Source organism: Solanum verrucosum, unplaced genomic scaffold (genome assembly GCF_900185275.1).
Source record: "Solanum verrucosum unplaced genomic scaffold, falcon-dt-bn FXZP01000043.1, whole genome shotgun sequence".
In the NCBI taxonomy this organism is placed as follows: Eukaryota; Viridiplantae; Streptophyta; class Magnoliopsida; order Solanales; family Solanaceae; genus Solanum; species Solanum verrucosum.
The window spans coordinates 591,435-617,211 of record NW_026020181.1 but is presented as its reverse complement, the minus strand read 5'-3'; the positions used below and the strand labels follow the sequence as shown (position 1 = coordinate 617,211).

Genomic DNA, 25,777 nt, shown 5'->3' with positions numbered 1-25,777 from the left:
AAAGAGAGATATGTACCTCCCCATGAACGTCAAAAGCCAAAAGAGCAGGGCTGACCTAGAAAATTTCCGCACTGAAGATATGTTTGTACGCATTCTCAATAAACTGGAAGGGTCGGACAAAGTGCTCAAGGAAATGAAAAGGACGTCTTAACTCTGAACCAGATGGTTACTTCTCACTCGGTGTCTATTAAACAATTGGAAACACAAATGGGTCAAATCTTGACTCATGTGAACCCAAGGCCAAAAGGAGGATTATCGAGTGATACCATGGCTAACCCAAAGAATAAATCGTGAAAGCGTATCCACGTCGTGCCACAACATTAAGTAAGGCGCTTCTTAGTAGGCAACCCAAGTTTCTTAGATTTTATTATTAATTTTTGAATAACGGGTGTTAGATGTGCAGGTTGAAAATTTGATATTTTGGGAAGAGGAGCATTTAGGCGAGCCTAGGTACCAGATCGATGACTCACCGAAGAGGTCGGTGAGCCCAATTCGGATTGCCATTCGAAAATACTAATTAGCTGGAGGTTCTGTAAAACTTGATGGACAAAAGAGCCATTTGGTGCATCGTTGAATGGTCGGCGACATAAGTATGTGTCGCCAAATGGCACGCAAACTGAAGGGTCAAAAGTCCTAAACTGTTTTTACATTCAAAAACTCCCTTCATTTCCTATTTTCCAACTTTTGCACTTTCACAACCATAATTTAGATTTTTATTCTTGTTCTTATGTGTGAGATCAATTGCTCGGGGGGAGATTTGGTGCATTTTGCTTCAATTCTTTAGCCTAGCATTCACCTGCTCAATTTTGAGGTTGGTTATCCGAACCCAGTCTTTAACTTTCTAGTAGTTTCCAAATGCATGATCATTTCCCTTTTGATTTATATGCGTAATAATTATTATTTGATTGTTTATTGTTAGTATGTGGGCTTGTCATATTTTGTTTATGCGAATTTTGGCCCATAACTGTAGTATCCCGCCTATGTGAACGATAACATTATGGGTTTGTGTTGATTAAATATTGGGTCTGGTATGGGTGTAGCGAGTAACCCCAATTTCTCTAATTGACTGATTTTTCCCAATAATAGAGCGGGTGACGTCATTCTTAAGGGCAAAGACGTCGATTGGGAAATTTTAGATAAATCGGAGGAAGTCTGAGTACCCCAAAGTCATTAATTCTATGGGTTTGGGTTTAATTTCATAGAATAGGTGTTTAATTTTAGTATCGTGGGCTGGGGTTAGAAATTGAAGGTCGGAGTCAAAATTTGGCACGAAGAACCTTTCGTCAAGCTTAGTCGAGCTCGCCGAATGGTTTGGCGGTTTGCCCAACAACCCCTCGATCACTTTTTTATCCTTCAAAATTGTTGAAAGGATTCTGTAACATTCGGTGATACTCTCTCGATGACTCACCAAATGTCTGTTAGACCATCTTTCTGCGCCCCAAATTTTAGAAATTATTCTATAACTTTCAGCGAGCTACTTCTAGTTCACCGAATAGTGTCGGTGATTCACTGAAAAGCCCTGGACATCGCCGACCTGTGTTGAACTCTGAGAATTTTTGTTTTGGAACATTTGGCGAGCCTGATCTGGTTAGCCGAATGGGTTCGACGAGTCGCCGAATAAGTCGACGAGCTTTCCTGCATTTTTTTAGTTGCTGATTTTTCATATTGTTTCTAACATATTAGTCTATTTGATGTTGTTTTGCAGGTATAGCTAGACCTAAAGTTGCGGGTAGAAATCAACCACCTCGAAAGCGTGCACAGGGTATAGTGATCAACGAGGGTGCTGCACCTTCCCATAGTACACAGCCTAAACCTCATCTAACAAGGGAAAGGCAAGGGTAAGGGGCATGTGCAACTAAGTCTAGCTGAGAAGAGCTCTGACAACATGGGTATCTGTGCCACCCACCTCACCACATCAAAGTCCGATAGTGATGGAAATTTGGAGGGGATAGATCAACGATCTCTATGTCTAAGTTGGAGGATAAGCATACTCTCTATACTAGGAGAGCAGAGCTACGCTTCAAATCATTGCATGATCCACCCAGGATCCCAGTGCCTTCTACGCCTCCTCCGCCTCCAGCCTAGATTGTCGAGCAAGTAGCTCCGATGCCATCAGTTCAGGCACCTCCACCCCGGTCGTTGAACAGACTGAAGGCCGAGGGTTTTAGGACCATTCTTGAGGAAAAGAGATTGTCTACAGATAGAGTAGTTGATAGGTATCTAGAAGTTTGGAACACTATCAGGTTCCACAAATTTGAGATCTTCACCAAGCCTCGAGGCTCCTACATTCCTTCCTGGGTCCGAGAATTCTATGTGGAGTGTGGCAAGCTAGTGCCTAAGGGGTAGAAGAAGGCCATCTCGTTCAATCCGGTCGATCATGTGGTGGTGTGGGGTAGGAAAGTTAAATACAGTGGCACAGATATCAATAAGATGCTTGGATGCACAATCAATGTAATCCACTTCTTGGTGGATCAGATAAAGAAGAAGACCCTCGATAGTTTGAAGGGTTGGTTAGCATCTTTGATTTCCGACATCACACCGTTGTGGATTGAGGTAGGTCTCCCTATAGAGAAAAAGGATCTAAATGTGGCTGCCAGATATTAGTTCGGGTTCATCATCAACACCTTGATGCCATTACAAAATGAGTCTATTCTCAGGCATCCAAAGGCTGCATTGTTGGGATGTATCATGGACCAGGAGAGACTTAATCTCGATCTGATTATTGAGCAGGAGATGGCCATGAGGGCCAAGTAGAGTCAAACTTATCTCCCATTTCCGGTGTTGATCACGAAGTTGTGTAGATGTGCTCGGGTGCCTTTGATTGAGAAGACGGATGTGGAAGTGACTCCCACTTCCTCTACTGACATATGGAGGATAGAGGACAACTACACGAGAGATGAGGTTGAGAAGAAGAGAGTTGCACCGGTGGATGCTTCCCCGGTGGTTGATTTGGAGATGTTTTCGACATAGGCAGTCCTTCCTACTTAGGCCAAAAGCCTAAGTTGGGGGTGTGGTGGAAAAAAGGGAAAGTCAAGATGTTTGAGAAATTTTCCCTTGAAGGATCATGTTGAAAAAGATAGAACCCCTCCATGTTGGTTGGAAAATACGAGAAAGCGTACAGGTAGAATCATGCATGTGTTTATCTTTGAGAGTGTGAGAGTTGATTTTGATTCCGAAATTCTAGAAATTTGATGAGTTTTGTGTGAGCAATGGAATCATCGTTGGTGTGAGGGCATTTAAATGTCTTTGTTGAGCTTGAACTTGCATTTGAAACAAGCATTGTGATCTTGAGTTCTATTTGATGATGACTAGTCAGTTTGAAACTTAAAGTGCACACTTGGCCATTGCATGGGTAGTTTGAACCTCTTATGTGCATTCATGTTGAGTTTTGAGAAGCACTATTTGTAGACATCCTTGTTGAATTTATTGATATTGTGTTTTACTTGAGGACAAGCAAAAGTTTAAGTTTGGGGTATTGATAAGTTTGGGATTTCGACTCATTTAGGACTTAATATTCATAGTTTTATTCTCCTCATTACCTATATTATGCTCTAAATTGATGTTTAAGTGTTAATTTGCAGCTATGCAGTCATAAGAGCAAGGCAAGGACATTACCGGCCGAAAATGAGCGGAAAAGCTGAAGATAAGAAAATTCGACGATCGCCGAGTGGTTTTTCAACTCGCCAAAAGTTACAGTATGCTAGCCCGGGGGAAAATCCAACTCAGTGATGGAAATGGCATTTCGGTGAATCACCGAATATACCGGCGACAAGGATCCTAATCGCCTAAAGATACAGAAGTTGAATGGCGAAGAGTCAAGTCAGCAAGGCAATGAAGAGAGACACTGAGAACATCGCCGACCTGCTCTACTAATTCCGTCGATTGGCCCAAAAGCTGGAAATCTAGAAGAGTATAAATGTAATTTTTTAAATGATAAAAAGGAGTTACGAAATTTTGAGCGAATGTTGTGAGTGTTTGAGAGTTCTGACTTTGAGTTTTTTATCCCAAACACTGTTTTTAGAGTTTTTGAGTAGACTTTTAAGTTGGGTTTTGATTGTAATTTAATTTCAAGCATTGCGAAGACTCGAATTTTGTTACCCAGCTAATGGAGAACATAGTTGGTAATATTTTCCCGTTTTTCATAATGTGTGGCTAAAACCCCCATTCTTGGGGGTGTAATTACGCGATTAATTGTCTCAATTAGTTTATGGGTGTTAGTAATTACCAATTTAACTGTTGTTTTGAAGTTGGATTGATTGATAACTGAGTTTTAATTCATGAATTGTAGTTGCAAATACAGTTCTAGCCTAGTGTTCTGTGCTTGCTTGAGAAAAAGGTTTTAGAATTAAAGTTATCAATTGATGATTGTAGTGATTGGGTTGTTGGGGATTCAACTTGAGAAAGTGAGTCTTAATTTGATCCTACCAATCTAGCTCGAAAGAGTAGACTAATTGAGGTTTTGGGTTGTTCATAATTGTTATGCTTGTCGAGGTTCGAGAGAGCTCGCCTGAATCGTGATAGTTGATCGAGAGATAACTATTACATCTAGAGTCTAGCCTACCAACTAAGATTCAACAGTTTTCAATAATTAGTAATCACCCGTATAGAAAAATATGGCAATTAATCGAACACATCCCCAAGGATCACTCTCTACTTGATTACTCCCCTGTTTTCATAGTTGTTAATTGACAAATCTAATCCCCCCCATTTGACACTAGTTGTAAATGCCAGCAACTTATCTTCCTTGTTTCGATAAATTATATTCCTACAACCGATTAGAACACATCTTTCACTTCATAATTGAATTCTCTACCGTATCACTCCCTGTAGGATAGACCCCAACTTTTCGTTGGGTTTATTAAACTTAGAATTGGATTAAGTGTAGTTGAGCGTTATCATTAATTACATGAAGCTAAAAGTAGTATTATGAAATAAAGAATTAAAAAAAGTAAAAATATAAATAAAATCTTTTTTCTATTTTCAAAGTGTATTTTAATACTCCCTCTGTTTCAAAAAGAGTGGCCTAGACTTGGCATGGAGTTTAAGAAAATAAAGAAGACTTTTGAATCTTCTGGTCCTAAATTAAAGTTATGTCAAATGTACAAAATTGCCCTTTAATCTTGTGGCCTTAACATGTCATGTGGAAAGATGAAATTAAAATGTTACAAAAAAAAAACAAGAGGTCATTCTTTTTTAAACAAACTAAAAAGGAAAGGGGGTCATTCTTTTTTAAACGGAGGAAGTATATGTATAATGAGTTAATAATTTGTTAGTCAGTCAACTATCGCCAAATTTGTTAACTTTAGTCTACCACTTGGCAACTTGTGAAGCTTCTACCCTTACTTAATATACAAAACTTGCAGTTTTAATAAATTCCTCATTTTTCTTGGGCGGATCTTTCTTTAAAATACAGTTTCTTTTCTCTCCTTAAATTCATTGGATTTGTAGAAAGTGGGTACTATTTTTCCTTCTCTTTCGATTTTAGTATAAATTCATTTTCTCTCTCGGTGTAGTAACATGGAAGATGCTTACTTGAGGTACACCAACGGTGGGCAACAGGCAGTGGCGCCGTCGGCTCTTACTCCTCTCGTCGCGAAACGCCAATGAATATGGTATCTAAATCAACTTTCTATGTGTATAAATAATTTAAGATTTATTTATATATTTTTTTCTCAATTGGATGGAATTGGAGAAATTAGGGTTTATTCATTTATTTCTTCAATTAAAAACTTAATTTTTATGACTTGTAGAAACTAGGGCGTTTACTCATATACTTTTTCCGTTGTTCTTATTTTAGATGTATGAAATGTAATTATTTTTTAATTGTTCTTATTTTATATTATAAAATTTGGATTCCGAGTTCAGAGAAGCTCATCTTTACGCCAGTTGGGAAACATTATCATGCATTTTAATATTTGCATTTGCTAGATTTTTTTAGATATTATGATAAATGCAACTTGACTCTTCAAGAGTAAACAAGTCATCCACATGTTTATGAGTCTTAGCTATTGCTATGGCTCACATGTTAGTTACATGTTTCCTTAGAGAGGTGTGTTTCTTCATAAGAAGAAATAAGCTAAAATAAAAAAATATGAGCTAAGAATTGATTGTTATGTAAACATTTTATTGATCTTGACTGGGAACATGAGATATATACAAAAAGAGAGTTGAGAATAATGCTTCTTAAGTCCACTTAACAGGATTAAAATTGGAAACACCAATTATAGCGCCAAGAATTGTAGCAAGCACAACTCCACCTGCAGAAATGCTGAGCAAAAAGTTCCTAAGGGATGCTGATATTTGGTTATCTCAAGTTGATGCTGATATTCGGTGCACGTAAATTAGCTTAATTTTACTATTCTTTTCTTGTTTGTTTTTGCTCACTAAATCATATTTGTTTGTGCTCATTTTCCCAATTTTAGAAGCTCCAAGTGCTCCTGTCTATTATGAAAGGGGAATGATGAGGTCATTGCCAAAAAGTGTTATTGATCCCTAGGTCTTAATTAATGGGTGTGATTATGTCGAGGTCTTTGTCGGCGAGTGTAATTATGTTGAGGTCTTTGCCGGCAAATGTGAATATGTCGAGGTCTTTGTTGGTGGGTGTGATTGATGTTGAGGTCTTTGCTGACAAGTGTGATTAAAGTTGAGGTCTTTATCGGTGAGTCTTATTGATGTCTAGGTCATTGCGAAAAGTATTGTGTTGATGTCGAGTTCGTTGTCGATGAGTATTGTGTTGATGTCGAGTTCGTTGTCGGTGAGTATTGTGTTGATGTCGAGGTTGTTGCCATTAAGTATTGTGTTGATGCCGAGGTCGTTGCCGAAGATTATTGTGTTGATGTCAGGTATTTGTCGATGAGTACTTGGACTATGGGTGTTCCCCATGAGTCTCGATTGATATTTGTGCATGATAATCTTGATATTCTTGTTTGGTATACTTGATTGTTGTGCTTGATGATCTTGATTCGTGTGATTGATGATTTGCTATTTGTAATTGATGAACTGTAATTGTTGGACTTTGATTATGGAAACTTGTGAACTGTGCTACTAAATTGTTGGGTTGGGTTGATTTCTATGCAGGTTGTAGTTGAGGTGTTTCGGTTAGGATGAAAAGAGTACTCGTATACTATCTTAGTTTTACTTATTTTAGAAGGTTGCTTGCTGAGTACCGTGTTGTTTGGTATTCACTGCTTGCTTCTACACTTGTGTAGGTTGTAAGTTTGGACCCTTGTGATCTTCTTCTTCATCTATTTCCGAGGCTTTCAAAGGACTTTGAGAGGTAGTTGCTTGTCATCGCGGTGAAACCTCTTGTTTATTACTTTATGTTTTGTTCTATTCAAGAAACAGAGACATTGAAACTTGTAATTATATTTCAATTTTGTATTTTATACATTAGTGGTTTGTATACACGACAATCAGGTTTTGGGGTTTTGCTAGAATGACTAATGTAACACCTCTGATTCGAGAAGATGGAAAAATAAATCTTTCCAGGATCTGGTGTCAAAACCAACGGAAGCCACCAATGAACCTTGTGTTAGACCACGGACCGTAAGTGGGGTCCCTTGGTTCAATCCCAGACTTAGGGAAAATTTAGGATCTAAAAATGATACTTACGGCCGTGGTCCACGGTCCATTGATGGACTCACGGGTCGTAAGTTGGTTCCGTCATTGGTGTCCAAAGTTCGATGGTCTTTGACCCCACCCACGGTCGACTAGTACAGTCTATGGTTGGACCTACACACTGTAGGTCAGGCCATAGGTGAAGGTCAACAGCTATTTAGAGGAAAATAGTTGTTGGATCAACTTCAAACGGTCATATCTTTTAGCACAAAATGAATATGGTAGCTCACGATCTATCAAATTAAAGATAATTGAATCCTCTTTCCAACGTCACCAAGTTTGCTAAAACCCAAACTCGGAGTAAAAATTTATGCTCGTTTTAGTGAAGCCCTGTTAGGCAGACCATGAACCACGACCCCAGTTAACGGCCGGTAGTTCAAATGACGGTCCGCCAGTCCCACTGTGGATGGCCTTCGTCAGCTTTTAAGTCAGGGTCATTTTGGTATTTTTCCTATGCATTGGGGCCCTTAAACTACGTCGTTTAATGATTAAACTACGTCGTTTTATCAGTCTAAGCCTAATAAACTAGTTAGACATACCCAGAACCCTCATTCTCCAAATATCATCCAACTTAGAGCGAAAAAAGGAGAAACAGGCGACGCATTCTTTAAAGAACAGGCACTAGCATTCTTCGAAGTTCAGCTCCAAAATCCAAAGGAGTTCTCCGTAGATTTCGTCACCAGGCATGTGGAATTTCACTAGTGGATTCCTTTCATCCACTAGGTCCCTAGAATTCAGTCAATTTCTTGATTATACATAGCTTCTTTAGACCAAGGGTTTGTAAAATCTTGAGAATTTATTGTGATTTCAGCTGCTATAGAATCCATAGTCTAAATAACATGTTTTCTTGGAAACATTGCTTAATTCCTTGTATAAAACTCATAACCCTAGTTTGTGTAAATTCTCTTAGTTCATAAATTATACTTACTAGGTCAGTTAAACAGAAAATCATGCCCCATATTTCGAATGTCACATTCTCAGTATATAAATATTGCATTCTCAGTTAGCATGTCAGTATTTTGAACTATGCAGTATTTTTGCATTTTAGCTTCATATGTATGCAGTTGGGAGTAGACTTAGCACCGAGTTGGACTAGGGTTCAGTGTACCCTCATAGTCCCAGAACTACAGGCCCGCGTAGGATTATAAGTCTCATCTGTTGGGTATCAATATTAGTGATCACGCCAAAGTCATGCCTTTATACCCCTGGCAAGGTATATTCGGCCCTCTCATTGGGGCGTATACATTGGACTCCATGTTTAGCTCACGTAGTTTATGTCGGTTAATAGTAGCTTCCACAGTCAGACTCTTAGTGCATTGACCAGGTTTTCAACAGTTACTTCAGTATACAACTCAGCATGTTATCTTCATGATTAGTACTTGGTTATTGCATCCAGTTCAGTTTTCAGTTATACTTTAGTACATATCTATATCCTTGTTCAGATTATATCATTGCATAGTTATGCATTGTTCAGCTTATATACTTTGTTCACCTTAGCATATCTATATCTTGCATGCTAATACATTCCAAGTATTGACGCATACTTTGCGCTACATCCTTTCATGATGTAGGTTCAGGTACTCAGCATCCAGATCACACTTAGATCGATTCTCGGTCCGCATTCAACAGCTTCAGTGGTGAGTCCTCATATTCCAAGGACAATAGACATGTTTTCATTTTAGTCTTTACTTTTAGTTTTCAGCTTTTGTTAGAGTTAGCTAGGGGCATGTCCCATCAACTCAATTCAATTAGGGGATTTTTAGACATAGTAGTATATCCAACTTGAGTTGTTAAGTGGTTGTTTCAGTTATCACTAAACTCTTATGGTTTCATAGTTACACTCAGAGTATTTGGGTTTTGTCCCCACACCACATATTTATTGATTTAGCTTCTACATAGTTCATGTTTTACTTAGTTATTTTTAGTATGCTTGTGATATACCAGAATCAAGGTTAGCTTGGGGTCACTCATGATCCTAGGTCATGTGTTACGCCAAGGGGATAGCCTTGGGGCGTGACAACTAAGTTTTTCCGTTTTATTGTTTATACCATTTTTCTTCCGCTCTTTTTGATAACGCTCAAATTATTCTAAAAAAATTTAGAGAGTAAGCGCTCGTTAAAAATAAAATACCCAACAAGAGAGTCAGGGTCGAATCCCACAAGAATTGATATAATGTGATGAATTTAATTAGGAAATTAAGAATGCAAACCGATTCATTGTAGCAATTAGAGATGGTGTGCAGATGATTCCTCTAAATTTACGTAAAGAGTTTTGGTATCAATTATCACAATTAAATTTAAAATAGGGATTCAAATGAGTAAGATACGAAAAGAGTTTTGGTATCAATTATCACACTTAGGGGGGGTGATAGGACTCCCGTTAATTTAAAAGTATGTGGTTGAAAATCCGAATATAGATTGGGAGGGGGGAGATTTTGGCCATTTTCTCCCACACAATCTATATCAATCAATTTTTCACAATCACTCATCGAAACCAACAATTCTCACATCAATTATATAGAGAAATGAATCAATCAACTTGAAACTCAATTTCAAAATGGAGGTTTGAATCCAGAAAATAATACTTGAAAATGATGTTTAAGGCTTTAGTAACTCGTTAGTAATAACCATTTCGGAAAAAGGATCAAAACCACTTCAAAATCACCATTTTAGATCAAAACTCAAGTTTTTGCAAAACCTTGTCATTTTTCAAATCAAATCCCAATATGTTAGAATCTATAAATAATCAAAGGGAAATAAAGTTTTAGGATCATAAAAGCTTACTTAAATGATTTTGCACAAGAAATCCTTTTGAAAATCGGCATAAAAAAATTTCCAAACTCAAGAATGAAAAATGAGACTTAAGTCCTGAAATTTCCAGACCAAAAACCCTCTATGATGTCGCTTAAGCGAACATAGGCGTACTATTTTTTTTATAATTCGATATTTAGAAGTAATTTTGGATTGAGGTTAACACAGTCTCCCATATATAAATAAGTTCTCATTTTTAGTGAATTATTCATTTAGCTGCGCCAATAAGAGAAGATGGAGAGTTTTCTAATCTCTCCTTAGATTCATCGGACTTATAGAAAGTGAAGTAACATGGTGAATGCTTATTGGAGGTATACCAGTGGTTGGCACTCATATATTTCTCTCTTTGTGATGTAACATGGAAGATGTTTACATGTTACATAATTAGCATTGTGAAATAACATAATCTCTTGAAAGTTTCTATTTAACCAACTCTTAACCCATAATTTCAATATTTTAATAGTATATAACAAATGAATAATAAACTTAAACTCATTTTTATATATCTCATTCATAGATTCTTTATAAGAAAATTATCATCTTCGGAAAATAGAAGAACTACTATAAAACTAGTGTAATCAAAAACATTTTTCTTTTAATAATTGTGGATATAATCTCTATCGTAGCAAATATAGGAATAACCAGTAAAAGATGAGTTTTTGCTACGAATATAACTTATTTAAAAAATAGATTGTCACGTTTCTATTTCTTTTTACATAAATTTCCTTTAGCCAGATTCAAATTAATAAAAATAGTTAAAAATAGTTCAGATATTAGAATGAGTAATGGATGGTTGGTTAACCATTCAAATTTTTTCCTGAAATGATTTAGTGTGAAAAAAATTCATACAAACATTAAAACTAAGTAATGAAGAGTTATTCATTCAAACGTTTACCTAAAATGATTTTGTGGACAATATTTTATCTTTAATCTTTGAATATCGTGTTAATAACAAGAATCTAAAAGTACTAATATGAAATAAAAAATAAATTTAAAAAGTAAAAATATAAAGAAAATCTTTTGTCTATTTTTAAAGTGTATTTTAATATGTACAATTAGTTAATAATTTGTTAATGAGTCAACTATTGCCAATTTTGTTAATTTTAGGCTGCCACCTGGCAACTTGTGATGCTTCTACCCTTACTTAATAGAGAAGACATTCATTTTTAAAAAAATTCTTCGTTTTGTTTGGGAAGATCCTAAATTCATTGGATTTGTAGAAAGTGGGTTATACTTTTCCTTCTCTTTCAAATTTAGCAAAAAATCATTTTCTCTCTCAGTGAAGTAATATGATGGATGCTTACTGGAGGTACTCTAGTGGTGGACAACAGGCAGCAGTGCCGCCGACTCTTACTCCTCTCGTCGCGAAACGTCCCCGCAATAAATATGGTATCTTAATCAACTCTTTATGTGTTTAACTAATTTAAGGTTTCAGCATATCTTTTGATCAATTGGATGGATTTGTAGAAATTAGAGTTTATTCATCTATTTTTTCAGTTAAAAACTTAATTTTTATGACTTGTTAAAACTAGGGTTTATTAATATACTTTTACAGTGAAAAACTTAATTGTTATGGCTTTTAGATACTAGGGTTTATTCATTCAGTCAAAAATTTAATTTTATGGCTTGTTGAAACTAGGGTTTATTCATTTACTTTTTCAATTAAAAATTTAATTTTTATGTTTTTTTTTTTGTGGTTGTGATATTGTTATGGTAGGAATTGAGAATACTCACAAAGAATGTCTTGTATACTCATCAAGAATGTCTTTGGTATTACAGAAGAAAGTGGAGAAAATAAAAAAAGTTGTAGTATATGTTTGTAGTCCCCCTAAATAGGGCAATGTGATTTTTTTTTGGCTTAATACTTAAGTTATTTTTGTGGTCTTTATACATTAAATGAACTTTTTTTTTGTAAGGGCTTATTTACTAGTAGTGAACCTATAATATACCATTGAGGTTGACAGTTAGTGTAAAACTAGCTAAAAGGGGGATATGATTCCATCACAATGTCACCTGGATGTGAGCAAGGGTTCCTGCATCATAAAAAATTGACACCGTTTCCCGATGTGGTGCAAGATAGGAAATGATTTCGACCATCATGGACAGATGATGATAAAAGGTGATAATCCAAGAGAGTTTGAATTTGGGATAGGTAGTTTGAACTAGTATTCAAGGGAGCAAGAAGCGGAAAAAATAACAAGGTCGTGCTTCACTTTGAGTGAAGCGAAGTGCTTGCTTCACCAAAGTGAAGCACATTTTTTAAAGAAAGAAAGACTAGCACACTTTTAAATACCAACCAAATACTAACGACAATATATATAAGCAAATGTTCAATTTAAATACTAACGTACGTATCAAAAAATTCTTCACAATAGAAGAAAAAATCAATATTAAAATATAAACTTTAGCAATTCTTCTTTGACAAGCAGTTATTCTTCCTTCCTGATAATATACAACTCTCTCATTCTAACACTTCAGTTTTATTACTTGTTGCATCACGGGAAAAGCAGAAGTTCTCTATTGCAAAATGAAAAATTATGTTACAACCAAGGGTGGATCTAGGAGGTTGCCAGGGTATTCACCCGAACCCCCACGATAAAAAACTGCACTATACATTTAAGGTATTTTTTATGGATTTATATAGATTTTGAATCACCTAAACACAATATTGAAGGCTGCCTCAATGGTTTAGGGGTTCAAAATCTATCTTGAGCTTCCAAGTTCAAATTTCCTGCACTATATTTTTATTTTTCAAACTCCTTTAGTAAAAATTTTGTATCCGACACTAATTACAATTCATGTATTTTCATGAGAATGATACTTGCAGTAGGTTAACAACTTTAACTTTATTGCACTAAATTTCAAGCAAAATAATTCAATTATTATATAATATAATTTTAGTATAAAATTTATGTCAACTATTACCATCACTTATGAGTACAACCCAAGTTTTACAAAGTTAACTATCTACCTAAGTTAGATACTAAAAAAATCTATTTTTTTGCAGCATTACAGTAATTATGAAAAAAGTAATTAAAAATATGCAAAAAAAATTCAAAAAGAAAGAGATAAAGTCAAAATCAAGAAAAGTACTAAAATGATTACTAAGTTCACAATTATATATATAGGAATTCTTTTAATACATATAAAAAACCTTTTCCAAAATTCTGTCCAATGATGTATGTGCAGTTATCTTTTCTAATAAGTTTTTTGTCCAATTTATTTGATTGAGTGAGAAAATTAGATAAGATAAGGATAAGAAGTTGTGTAATCTAACAAATATTGTGGCATTTCAGTACATTTAACATATCTTCAACTTAACATCATAAGATTCAAAAGTCATGTTTAGTCATGAGACAATCAAATTGAAATGGAGCGATCGGGAGTAACTAATTAACAATACGTAGCCGATGTTTTAAAACAGAACTAAATGAATTAGCGAGTAGCCACCCCTAATGAACAATAGTGATGCATACCTAATTAACTTGTTTAGGATTGATGTGTAGTACGTAGTTGATGTATGTATGAGTATATGAATAAATGATTTGAAGTTGCAACTCTGCATGACTACAAGTTTCTTTAAAAAAGTTTATTTAGGGTAAAGATTGTTTCAAGTTTCAGGTTTGGTTGATGCTGATATTTGTTGCACTTTTTCTTTTGTTTGTTTGTTTGTGCTCATGACTAAATCATAGTATTTGTTTGTGCTGATTTTCCCCTTTTTAGTAGCTCCAAGTGGTCCTGGCTATTATGAAAGGGGAATGATGAGAGACAAAGATTCTATGGAAGCATCTTATGAGTGCTACCTCCGTAATGGGGTACTTTAATTTTATTTGCTTTTGAGGTTGGTTCCGTAATAGTAGTGTATAGGTCTAATATAGTGGTAAATTAAAATTTGCAGCAAATTTCGTCCATGCATAGTGAAATTATGGGGATCCAACCCGGACCCGTTAGCCTTTAGAAGCATGAATATTGTTGGAATGGTAGGTGGCAAACCAGAAGCTACCCTTCCTCCGGATGCTAGCAGTACATTGTTTGTAGAGGGTTTGCCTGCAGATTGTACAAGAAGAGATATAGGTGTCACGTATCCTTTTCTTGTGTGGAAATTAGCTTATTGTTTTATGGTCCATTCTAGTTTTTCCCTTTACTTAGTTTTTTCAGATATATTCCGCATCTTTTGGAGGTTACAAAGAAGTTAAGCTGGTACCAAAAGGATCAAGACATGTCAGTTTCACATCGTCTACAATTCAGCATTATTTTGGATTCACTGTTAATTATGCAGGCCGGAGCCAATCCCTTGAATATTCTTTGCTTTGTTGATTTCACGAGTCTGCGCGCTTCATGCAGCTGCTGCAATGGTTGTCTTACAAGGTGAGCTTGACACTCTCTTTTTTCTACCTCATTATTGAGTGCTGGTTTTGGAGAATCCTCTTAGTTACTATGTGGAGAATACCCATTCATTTCATCTTATTTAGTGGTATGTTTAAATTTTGGCCTTCTGGCAATTAAACTTTTATACAAGTTGAAGGACATCTGGAAGGTGCTCTCTTGCGCAGCTCGCCTCTATATGTATGTGCCTTTGATGTGTGAATGGGAGGCTTTTTGATTGTCTGATTGCTGTCGTTTAGGTCTGGAGACCTTTTTAAAGGTTGATGGGACCAATCCTTGCTAGAATTTGTTGATGAGGGCGCGGCCCCTGCCAATTCTAATTTAGTCTTTTCTTTCTCTGTCCCCCCCCCCCCCCCCCATTTATGTAAGGTATAATATAAGATTAAATAGTTTTTTTGTAAAAAGAGATATCATTTTATAGTTAGATTGAAACAAAAGATCTATCTCATAAAATGATAGAGGAAGTATAAATGCCAATTCAAACTAGAATTTATCTATAAATTTCGATAATAAAAATAGAGGGCAACATAAATACTTAATAGAAAAAAATACGTAACTAATGATGACTTTAAAAGGATCTCTATATTATATTTATGCTTTGAGTGAGTTCATAACTCATAATTTAAGAAACATCAAGTAATGTGATGATAAATATGAAGTTCCTTCATCCTTAATAAAAGGTCTTGAATTTTAAAAATTATGAATAAAGAAATTTTTAGTAAAAATTAGTTTCTCTTTTAAGGATCACTGTGTTTCTAATACTAAGACAATAAAAAATTACTCATCTGTTGGGGATTAATAAGGTAAAGCATAATATAGACATGTACTTAAAATGTGAGGAGAAATGTCTATAGCTCAAAGTTGAAAAGAGAGCTTTATAAATGAATTTCACATCTAAATTAATGGCAAAACAAGGTTAAGGGATAGAGTTATCTAAGTCAATCGTCTTAGTAAAAAAGTTATATTCCATAGTTAAAATAAAAGTGAATTATTTTAATGTTATATACAAGTTGAATTCACAATTTTTAAACAATCTTATTTAGTACTCCTATAATGGGTCTCGCTTTCGCGACCAGGGTTTCGCTTCTGCGATCCTCGCGATCGTGAAGCACACCAGGTCTGGAGACCTTTTTAAAGGTTGATGGAACAATCCTTACTAGAATTTGCTGATGATGGGCCTGCATTTGCGCGGCCCCTGCCAATTCTAGTTTAATCTTATCTTTGGGCTCAACTGGCTGCTGATTCAAATGATACCTCTCTGGCCCAACGTAATTGAACACATATTCTAATCTGCTATATGATTGCTAAGACGCTTTAACTGAACCATCACTCTGATACTTGGGTGCAAAGCTATAAATGCCTATTGTACCTGTTTAGTCATATTATTGTGAAAATAGGAGGGAAAAAGTAGTTTTTGTTTTCAAAATAAAAAATGATATTTGAAAATTATTGTCAACATTAATGGTGGGCATTGGTATTGTAAATCAATTACCATAGTTTGTTCATCTTCGATTAACATATATTCATATAATAAAGTATTATGATTTGGACGATTCAAAAAAGGTCTCAATTGTATCATACTGAAAATTTTTATTGTGGTTGAGGCATAACCAACAATAGTTGTGTGAGGACACCCTTTCCTTTTGACAAGTGTTTTTGTGGGCCCTTTTCTTGTTGTCACACTCTCTCTCTCTTTCACTTCCATTTTCTCAAAATTTAGTCTTTTCTTTATCTACATTTTTTTTCCTTTGCAAAATCTTTTTTCTATTTTATCTTTGCACCCTTTTTTAATCAATGTTTCTATAGTTTTTTTAAGTCCTACCTCTTCGTGCAAAAAAGTATATTCATACTACTATTATTTTATGCTTTCACAAATTTATTTGGTTGACTCTTTTTTTCAACACACAAGAGAAAAAATAAATCTATAAAAGTTTTGTTTCTGTAATGACCCGGATTGTCATTTTTAGAAATTTACATAAAATTACCGTTTTTACCCCTCTCAATAGTTGACTCGAGTAATTTTTGATTAGTCGGTGAAGTTGATTTGGAAATTTTGAACTATTCGTTTAACTTAAGTTAATTAATCGATAGTTAGTGGGTTAAAGTGGTCATTTATTAAAGACTCTATACCACTTGACCATGGGTTAAAATGAATTAAATTATTTGGGGTTTAATATTTGAGTCATAACTGAAAAAGGAAAAGAAGAAAAGGGCGTAGGGTTTCGGCATCGTGAGTTCGATCTGCCTCAGGTACTGCATCAAGTGCTCTGCATGCTCTTCATTAATTTCTACATATGTATATGTGTGGAAATAATAAAATATTAGGTAGGAAAAGGAGGATTTGCTTCATAAGTTTGTAGATAAGAAACAGTGTTAATATTATTGTTATTATTATTATATTTCTTTTCGTTTGTTGTCAATTTATGGGGATGAAGGGAGTTGAACTGTTAGGAGTATATATATAAAATTATTTTTCATACATGCCATCTCCAGTTTCAAGTAGTAAGTTGAATTCTCACTAAATGAGTTAGATTATTACTCTATATATGTTAAGGCCTAATTGATTTCTTGGGGAAAGAATAATGTCATTGTTGTACACTTGGTGGGTTTTGAAAATTGTGAGGATAAAGTTAAGATTACATATTATAAATTTAGGAACCTGCAGGTGACATATTAATGTCTTTATTTTGTCGATTCCCACCACTGGTTTCATAACCAGTGGTTCCGAAAATTGGTAATTCTTATGTTATTATCACATTGTATATTTAATTTTGATATATTAAAATAGGTCATTAAACATTAGGTATATCGTATTTTTGTGAATGTCATTAGATTTACGATAATTGAAGGAATTGGAAGAATTGACAAGTTAATGGGCATCAAGACTTGAGAACTTAATTATAAATTTGGGTAAACTTTTGGGTTTAGGCTAAACCTATAGTGACATGAGTGTTGTTAGTTTCGGAATCTTATTGTGACTATGTACTTGAATAGATTGCATTGATTTGGAAGCTCAACGAAAAGGGAAGGCTCAAGTTCCAGAGTGATTGTTCGATTATTTGAGGCAAGTGGATTTCTAAACCCTTGTTAAGCGTATGGAATTCGTGTATTTCCTTGTGGTGTATGTTTGGGAGTAATGTGATCAATTGTTTGTGTAATGTGTTGAGAATTGTTTGAAAGACTTGTTGCATCATCGTTGAAGTTGTGATTTGTGCAATGTTATGAAAATGGTCATCTCCTTATTATTTGTGTGAACATGTCATTTGCATTGTTCTGAGACGTGGTTGTGACAAGTGTTATGTGCATTAAGAAAGAATAAGAAATTAAGGAGGATGTACCATTTCGAGGGACGTATCGCGCGCCGCGATGGATACTATATTTCGAGGGACGTGTCGCGCGCCGCGACTGATATTATATTTCGAGGGACGTATCGCGCGCCGCGATGGATGCATGGACAGATATGTCCCCCATGGGTCCCGGACTGAGAGACAGCGGGTGTGTATCATTAGGTCAGACATGCATCACTATACTTGACATTGTATTTCATTGCATTGCACCTTTTTATTATTGATGAACTTGATCTTGTGTGTTACTGATCTTGTGAGTGCCTTTCTGTGAAATTTGTTATTGAGAATATATGATCTGTTAGAGTGCTGTTGTTGAGCTGTATGCTTTGTAAACTGTGAATTGTTAGGTTGGGTTGGTTTTATGCAGGTTGTAGTTATGGAGGTTAGGATGGGGTGTAAGGAGTACCCGTATTCTGTACCCTTAGCTTGTGTTTAGAGGTTTGCTTGTTGAGTACCGTGTGGTTTGGTACTCACCCCTTGCTTCTACAATCTTTTGTAGGTTACGAGCCCGGATCTTCGTGATACCTTCCATTCTCTTCGTTTCCGAGGCTTTCTGTGGAGATCTGAGAGGTAGCTATTGTCATCTCAGCGAGCCTCCTTACTCCTGTTTATGATTTTGTTTTTACTTGAAAGACAACATCATTTGAGACTTGCGTATTTTATTTCAATTCTAGTAGTTACATTAGAGGCTTGTGCACGTGACAACCAGGTTTTGGGGATTGAATTAAGTTGACTTGTTTTCGTAATAGTAATTGTTATTGAACTTTGCTTTATTTCCGCACTTTATAGAAATGATTGGGTTTTAGGCTGACTTGTCTTGGTGGGATACGACGAGTGCCATCACATCCATTTTTGGGTCGTGACAGTTTCACATTTTAAAACGCTTAACATAAAGAAAATTTAAAAAGAAAATCTTGAACAAGAAACACAAAAAATTAATATTAGCAATAATTATTGGATACATGCCACGGAAGTAGAGAATTTAACAACTATGAAAAAGAAAAGATAATTGAGTGCTTGATATCATTAATACATTATCATTAATATAAAGCATTCAAATACATTAAGTGGTTATAGAATAAACAAAAATAAAACATATTTGATAATTAAGAATTGTGTGGTTAAAACAGAAAATCTCAAAAAATAAATTAATGACTAAAATTTAAATAATTAAAATTAAATTATGGATTTAAATGTAATAAATAATACCGATTGAATTTTAGTATCTCAATTGATTGATTATATGAATTTTTACTTTTTTGTGAGAGTTCAATTTATTTATTTTAGTTTCACTATCTTCAATCTCTTCGAATTTATTTTTAAAAAATTAATTTAATTTCATCTGACATATTACTTTAATTTTCCACCAAATAAATGATATATATATATATATTTATCCGTGGGTGAGTTCCAAAGTTTCTTTCTATTAAAATAAAATTACACTAAGAGTTGACAAGCAAAAAAAGAAAATGCAAGTAAGAAAGAAAAAAGTAAAAGAAAAAATTAAAATTGAAAGAGAAAAAGTAAGAAAATGAAACAAGTACAATATGGCCCCACAATATACAAATGGCAGCCCAAAAAGGTCAACACAACTGACACTATGTGCGCCTCACACAGAATAAAAATTTTCGTATCATACTAACACATTAGAAATATATATTTAAAAGAAAGTACAAACAACTCTTTTTATTACTCGATTACATTTAAAATACATTTCAATTAAAAATAGAGTCGTCAAAGTTTTAACTTCTAAACATTTAGTTTCTACTAATATTAGGTTTGTATATTTGTTAGTATTTCAATAATATATAACTTATTTAAGAAACATCAAGGAATGTGGCAATACATATGAAGTTCCTTCATCCTTAATAAAAGATCTTAAATTTTAAAAATTATGAAATAAAGAAATTTTTAGTTAACACAATTTCTCTCTTAAGGATCACTGAGTTTCTAATACTAAAACAATAAAAAATTACGTATGTGATGGGGATTAATAAGGTAAAGCATAATATATACATTACTTAAAATGTGAGAGGAGAAATACCTATAACTCAAAGTTGAAAAGAGAGCTTTATAAATGATTTTCACATTTAAATTAATCGATCAATGAGCCTACCCAATGGCAAAACTAGGTTAAGAGATAGAGTTATCAAGTGAATCCTCTTAGTACAAAAGAGATTGCATAGTTAGAATAAAAGTGAATTATTTTAATGTTATATACAAGTTGAATTCACAATTATAAATAATCTTTTTTCAGTACTCATATAATGGGTCTCGCTTTCGCGATCAGGGTCTTGCTTCTACGATCTTCGCGATCGCGAAGCACCTTTTGCTAAAGCGAAGCACACCAGAATCAAAAAAATCAGCAAGCTCTTAAAACATTGAAAGGACCTCGGGATTCGTTCGAAATTTCGTAAACACAAACCACATATGTAAATCAATTATACTCGATGTTTTGGACTCAATGGAACCGTCAAAACACGAATCTGAGGTCTGCTTGATCTGACATTTTTGAAAACCACAAAAAATTAACTCAACGTCTAAAAAGGTTAAAACAAGCTTGGGACCTCTCAATAATCAACCAAGATCTCACCTAGGCCTAAAATCATCCCCCGAGTCCAATGGAGCTCTCAAAATTCCGTTCCGAATAGCCGAACCCTGAATGTTGACCAAAGTCAACCCAAAGGCTAAAATTTTTACAATTTCACAACTTAGGACCTCAAATCCTCAAAAAGACACCGAATCTGAAATGGACAACTCCCACAAATCAAATTCCACATTCCAGAATTATTGGAATCGACGGAATTTCATTTCAACACTCGAAATCTCAAAAGATACCAAAAACCAATTTTAAGTTACTTAAGCCTTTCAAACTCAAAATTTACCAAATTCTCAACTCTTTACTCAAAGCTTGGAAACCAACTTTCAAAACTCAATCATAGAAGACTCAGGGTTAATATCGAAAGGACAAAGTGGTAAATTATATGGAAAAATAAAAAATGACCAACCAAGTCATTACATTACTAAGTACAAGGTTTAGTTAAGTTGTCTATGAAACAAAATCTAATTTCTCAATACAAATATAATTATTGATAGACAAATTATAATAACAACACTTGGATTACAAGTAGAAGACAAGTAACTACGGATTAAGATAAGAATGGGGCAGAGAAGTTTAGACTCTAGAAAGAAGATGGGAGAAAGAGATAATTTCTTCACAATACGCATAATCCTCCAAAACCGTAGATGACAACCATTAAACTCTACTCAGCCTGGATCCCAAGCCAATCTAGTATTGGGCCGTCTAGTTCTTGGGCCTCTTTGCGGTTTAGCTCCAGGCCCAACAGTTCGGCCAACCTCTGGGCCATCCTTGTTCACAATAATACTCCACGCCTCAAAAAGAACCTTGTCCTCGAGGTTCGAGTAAAGCATAAATTGTAGTAGAAACTGCTCAATATTGTTAATAGCAAAGTAATTCATATCAATTTCTTCACAAATTTTTTCAGTCATAATAATATAGCTATGAGAATCATCATCTTCCACCATTAAGAGCAATATGGATATATGTGAATTTGCACCCATAATAATTTGCACCAAACTTGATCAACCAAGCCTATCTACAATGATCACATAGTATGCATTTTCATCTTCAAGCTTAGACTCTTCTATTAAGCTGATATACTGCATCCCATATTCAAACTTTAAGAGATTTGCTTCCACCCTTTTTCTTCCATCCTTCTTTGTTGATAGTAAATGAAGCCAAAACATTACTATGTTGATGCCACTTTATTATGGCTGAATTAAGAATTCCCACCCAAAAACAAAGCATCATTAGATTATTGTATTCCTTGTACATGTAGTAAGTCAACTCATCTTCATAAAAACTGGTGCCCATCAACCAACACATCACAGTAATTAGATAAGCATATCCAAGGTAGCACCATGTCATTCCACACCCAAAGGATCTCAATTGAGGAATCATCTAATTTCTTCAAACAATGCACTTGTCTCTACGTTCTTATTAGAACTTGTTAGAATTTTGAACTCGGAACTGATTCTGGGATCCCATACATAGAGATTTGATGCAATTATCTGAACATGAACAATGAAGGTAGTCGCACCAAGATTTAACAATAGATTACCTTCATCATGTTCTTCTCCCCCATAAGAAAGATTTGATGCAATTCCCTGAACATGAACAATGAAGGTAGTCGCACCAAGGTTTAAAAATAGATTACCTTCATCAGGTTCTTCTCCACCATAAGATTTGCCAAACTACGCATCAGGTATCATTTCATCATTGGAAATTGCACCTTTCAAGGTCTCAATTTCATGAGTGTGTTGTTCATTAGATCCACTATCAAGATAAAATTGCATTAACATACCTCTCTGACAGTTTTCTCAACGGATATTCATTGAACAATACTGCAATACTTTTAGCTTTTTCACTAGCTATTTCATTTAGAGTGTCTGATTGCGTCTCAGCAAATACAATAAGGCAGTAGCCAGATAACTTTTCATCAAACACCTTAAGCACATCCATTTTTCTTTTTCATTCAGATTTCTCCTCATAGTTTTGAAGCATAGATGAATTGGTTATATTTCTCCACTAGTGAAGATTGGACAAGCTATCTTCTGGCAATTCGAGATGACATTTATGAAAATGAATTAGCACTTTCTCGGTAAAATATTTCCAATCTGCCAATTGTTTGTTCTGAAAGGACATTGATACCACTGTAAAGATATCCCATCGAGATAGTACGACGCGAGATCTAACTTGTGGTATTCTGTAATCTCATAGAACTTAAAGTAGCGTTCGGCCTGAGAAATCAATGACTTTGGATTCTCGCCACAAAATCGTTGAAATTCCACTGTTTCAGGTTTACTCGTAGAAAGGTTTCCAACCAACTCGCATATTATTGAACGAATTTCGGTGAGATCCTTCGACCAAGTATCCTTCACGACCTTAATTGAATCTTCGATTGTTCGATATATTTGGTCCTCCATTGAAGACCTCTGGATGAAAGCACCAATGAAACAATCCCGATTTCTCAATACAAATACTCAAACATTATATAATTATTGATAGACAAATTATAATAACAACACTTGAATTACAAGTAGAATCAAGTAACTACGGATTGTGATAAAAATGGGGATGAGACGTTTAGACTCTAGAAAGAAGATGAGAGAAAGAGACGGTTTCTTCACAATGCGCATAATCCTCCAAAACCGTAGATGACAACCATATAAACTCTACTCAGTCTGGATCCCAAGCCAATCTAGTATTGGGTTGTCTAGCTCTTAGGCCTCTTTGTGGTAGCCCCAGGCCCAACAGTTCGGCCAGCCTCTGGGCCATCCATGTTCACAACAGTCTAAGGGAAAAATAATCAAAATATATCACTTTTATCTTTTTACATGCAAACTTAATCTTTTTACTAGCACATTAAAAGGAAAAAATTTACAATGTGGGAGGCACAATCAATAATAATTGTGTGAGGCTCCATTCTTCTTTTGACACTTATATAATGGGGTTAATTTTCTTACGGTACATCTCATTCACCACTCCCCTCTTGCACCAACCCCTTTGTTTCTTTCATTTCTTACTAGTAAACTTAGTCGCACTTCACGCAATTACAAAAAAATCCTATTAGATCTACTAACTAATGTTTTCACTATATTTGAAAACTAAAAATATTTTTAAATATTGTTTTTTAAATCTCAATTTCATTTTGATTTTAAGTTTTATTACTTCATTTTATTGCTAACACTATGTTTTATATAAAAAAATTCTCTAACATTTCATCTCCTAATAAGGCTTGCCCTTACTTCCATAAAATAGAATGTAATATCAATTCTAATATTGCAAATCCTAAAAAAAAATTAAAAAGTAAATAAATAGTGTGTGTTTCCATTAGACCATTATTATGTTTTTCCCTACTCCATAATATAATATATAAAGGGAAAATCCTTTTGTGCAGAAAATTTGGCCAGAATTTGGCCATAATGGTATTTTATCTATGTTACTTTATCTTTTTGAACATTTTAACCCTTTTAACTTTAATACCTTTTAATTAAAAAATAAAAAAAAAGATAAGTTTATTTTAAAATAAAAAAGATATTATAAATTATTTAAATTTCTGGTCAAATTCTGGCAAACTTTTCTGGCCATTTAGCATTATCCATATTTAAAATAGAAAATTTTTAGATAATGTTATAAATCCATTGAACTAAGTGGATTGTCCATTGATTTTATTCATTAATTACTTGAATTCATGTATGTATATTTCCAAGGTGATATGAATCTTTAAGGATAACTATGTACCTACTTGTTTGGGCATTTAACATGATGACCTTTGGGGTGATATCTCAACCCTATAAATAGAGATATCATTCACCATTTGTATGACACTTGAATAAGAAGAAAAGTTCTCTTTTCTATATTTCTTGCCTTCTTCTCTTTATAATTTTATTATTCTAAGCTTGATTTTATAACACGTTATTAGCACGAATATGCTCTAATAATTGTAGTACTTCGCAAAAGAGTTGTACCTGAAACACTTGTGAGCAGGAACAAATTCTATTTATTTTTTCTTGTTACACATTTATATTTTCAAAAGTTCCTCTTATACTAATAATTTATTTTCGTAAATATGTGTTATTTGAAGAGGTAGAACATATTGCTTTGTTCTACTCTAACAATTTTATACATTGGTTAATGATTATACTAACAATTCTTTGTTTCAGAAAAGAATTGAAGAATAAAGAAGTAAATCTTCATGTTGATTTTCTAAGTGATAATTATGAGGAACTTATTAATATTTACAATTACTAGAGGTGAGGAAACTCTCAAAGTCTTATTTGACTAAATTTGCTTCTATAATTCTTTGATTTATTTTAAAGGCTCATGGTTGAGTTCTAATTGTTTTGACTTATATGATATTGATTGAAGAGTAAGACCATAAATTCACGTCCAATTGCACCAAAATGGTAAGACATTAGGTTAAAGTTCGGATGCACATAATGAAAAAATGTTTGAGGATAAGACGATGGATTCAAGTTCTATCACACCAAGAGGGTAAGACATCAATTTGAGTTTTGATGCACCATGATGATAAGGTATTGGTTCGAGTCACATAGAATTATCGCCTAACACGCCTTATATGGATAAGATATTGAGTTTGAGTCTCAATGTACCATAATGATGATAAAATAAAGACTAAAACAAAAATAATATATTTTTGATGAAAAGCCTTGAAATTTATCCCATTGAATTTGCTCCATTCTTTGTAACGATTGTGGTAGCAATATATGATAAGTTTGAAATCCGCCTAATTGCTCAATTCTATCATACGAATGTGGTTGCAGTGAATAATAAGTCTAAAAGATGACAAGTAATCAAGGGCGTGAAAGAATAGAATTATAATAGTTATCATTGTGGCAATTATGAAAGGAAGAACACTATGGGTTCTCCAAATAGTCCTTAAAATGTGAAGGTAATTATTATCATCTCAAAATGGTCTTTTTCAAAGGTTGAAAGTAATTATTGTGATTTGGTATGAAAGGTCACATTAAAAGGCACAACAACTAACTTCGAATCTTGAATCCACCTATATG

At 34.4% G+C, this 25,777-nt stretch overlaps 1 pseudogene; it reads right to left on the bottom strand.

Annotated features, from left to right (window-relative positions):
- Window positions 1-22,138: 22,138 nt before the first annotated feature.
- On the bottom strand, window positions 22,139-23,167 carry LOC125829227 (uncharacterized; annotated as a pseudogene).
- Window positions 23,168-25,777: the final 2,610 nt, after the last annotated feature.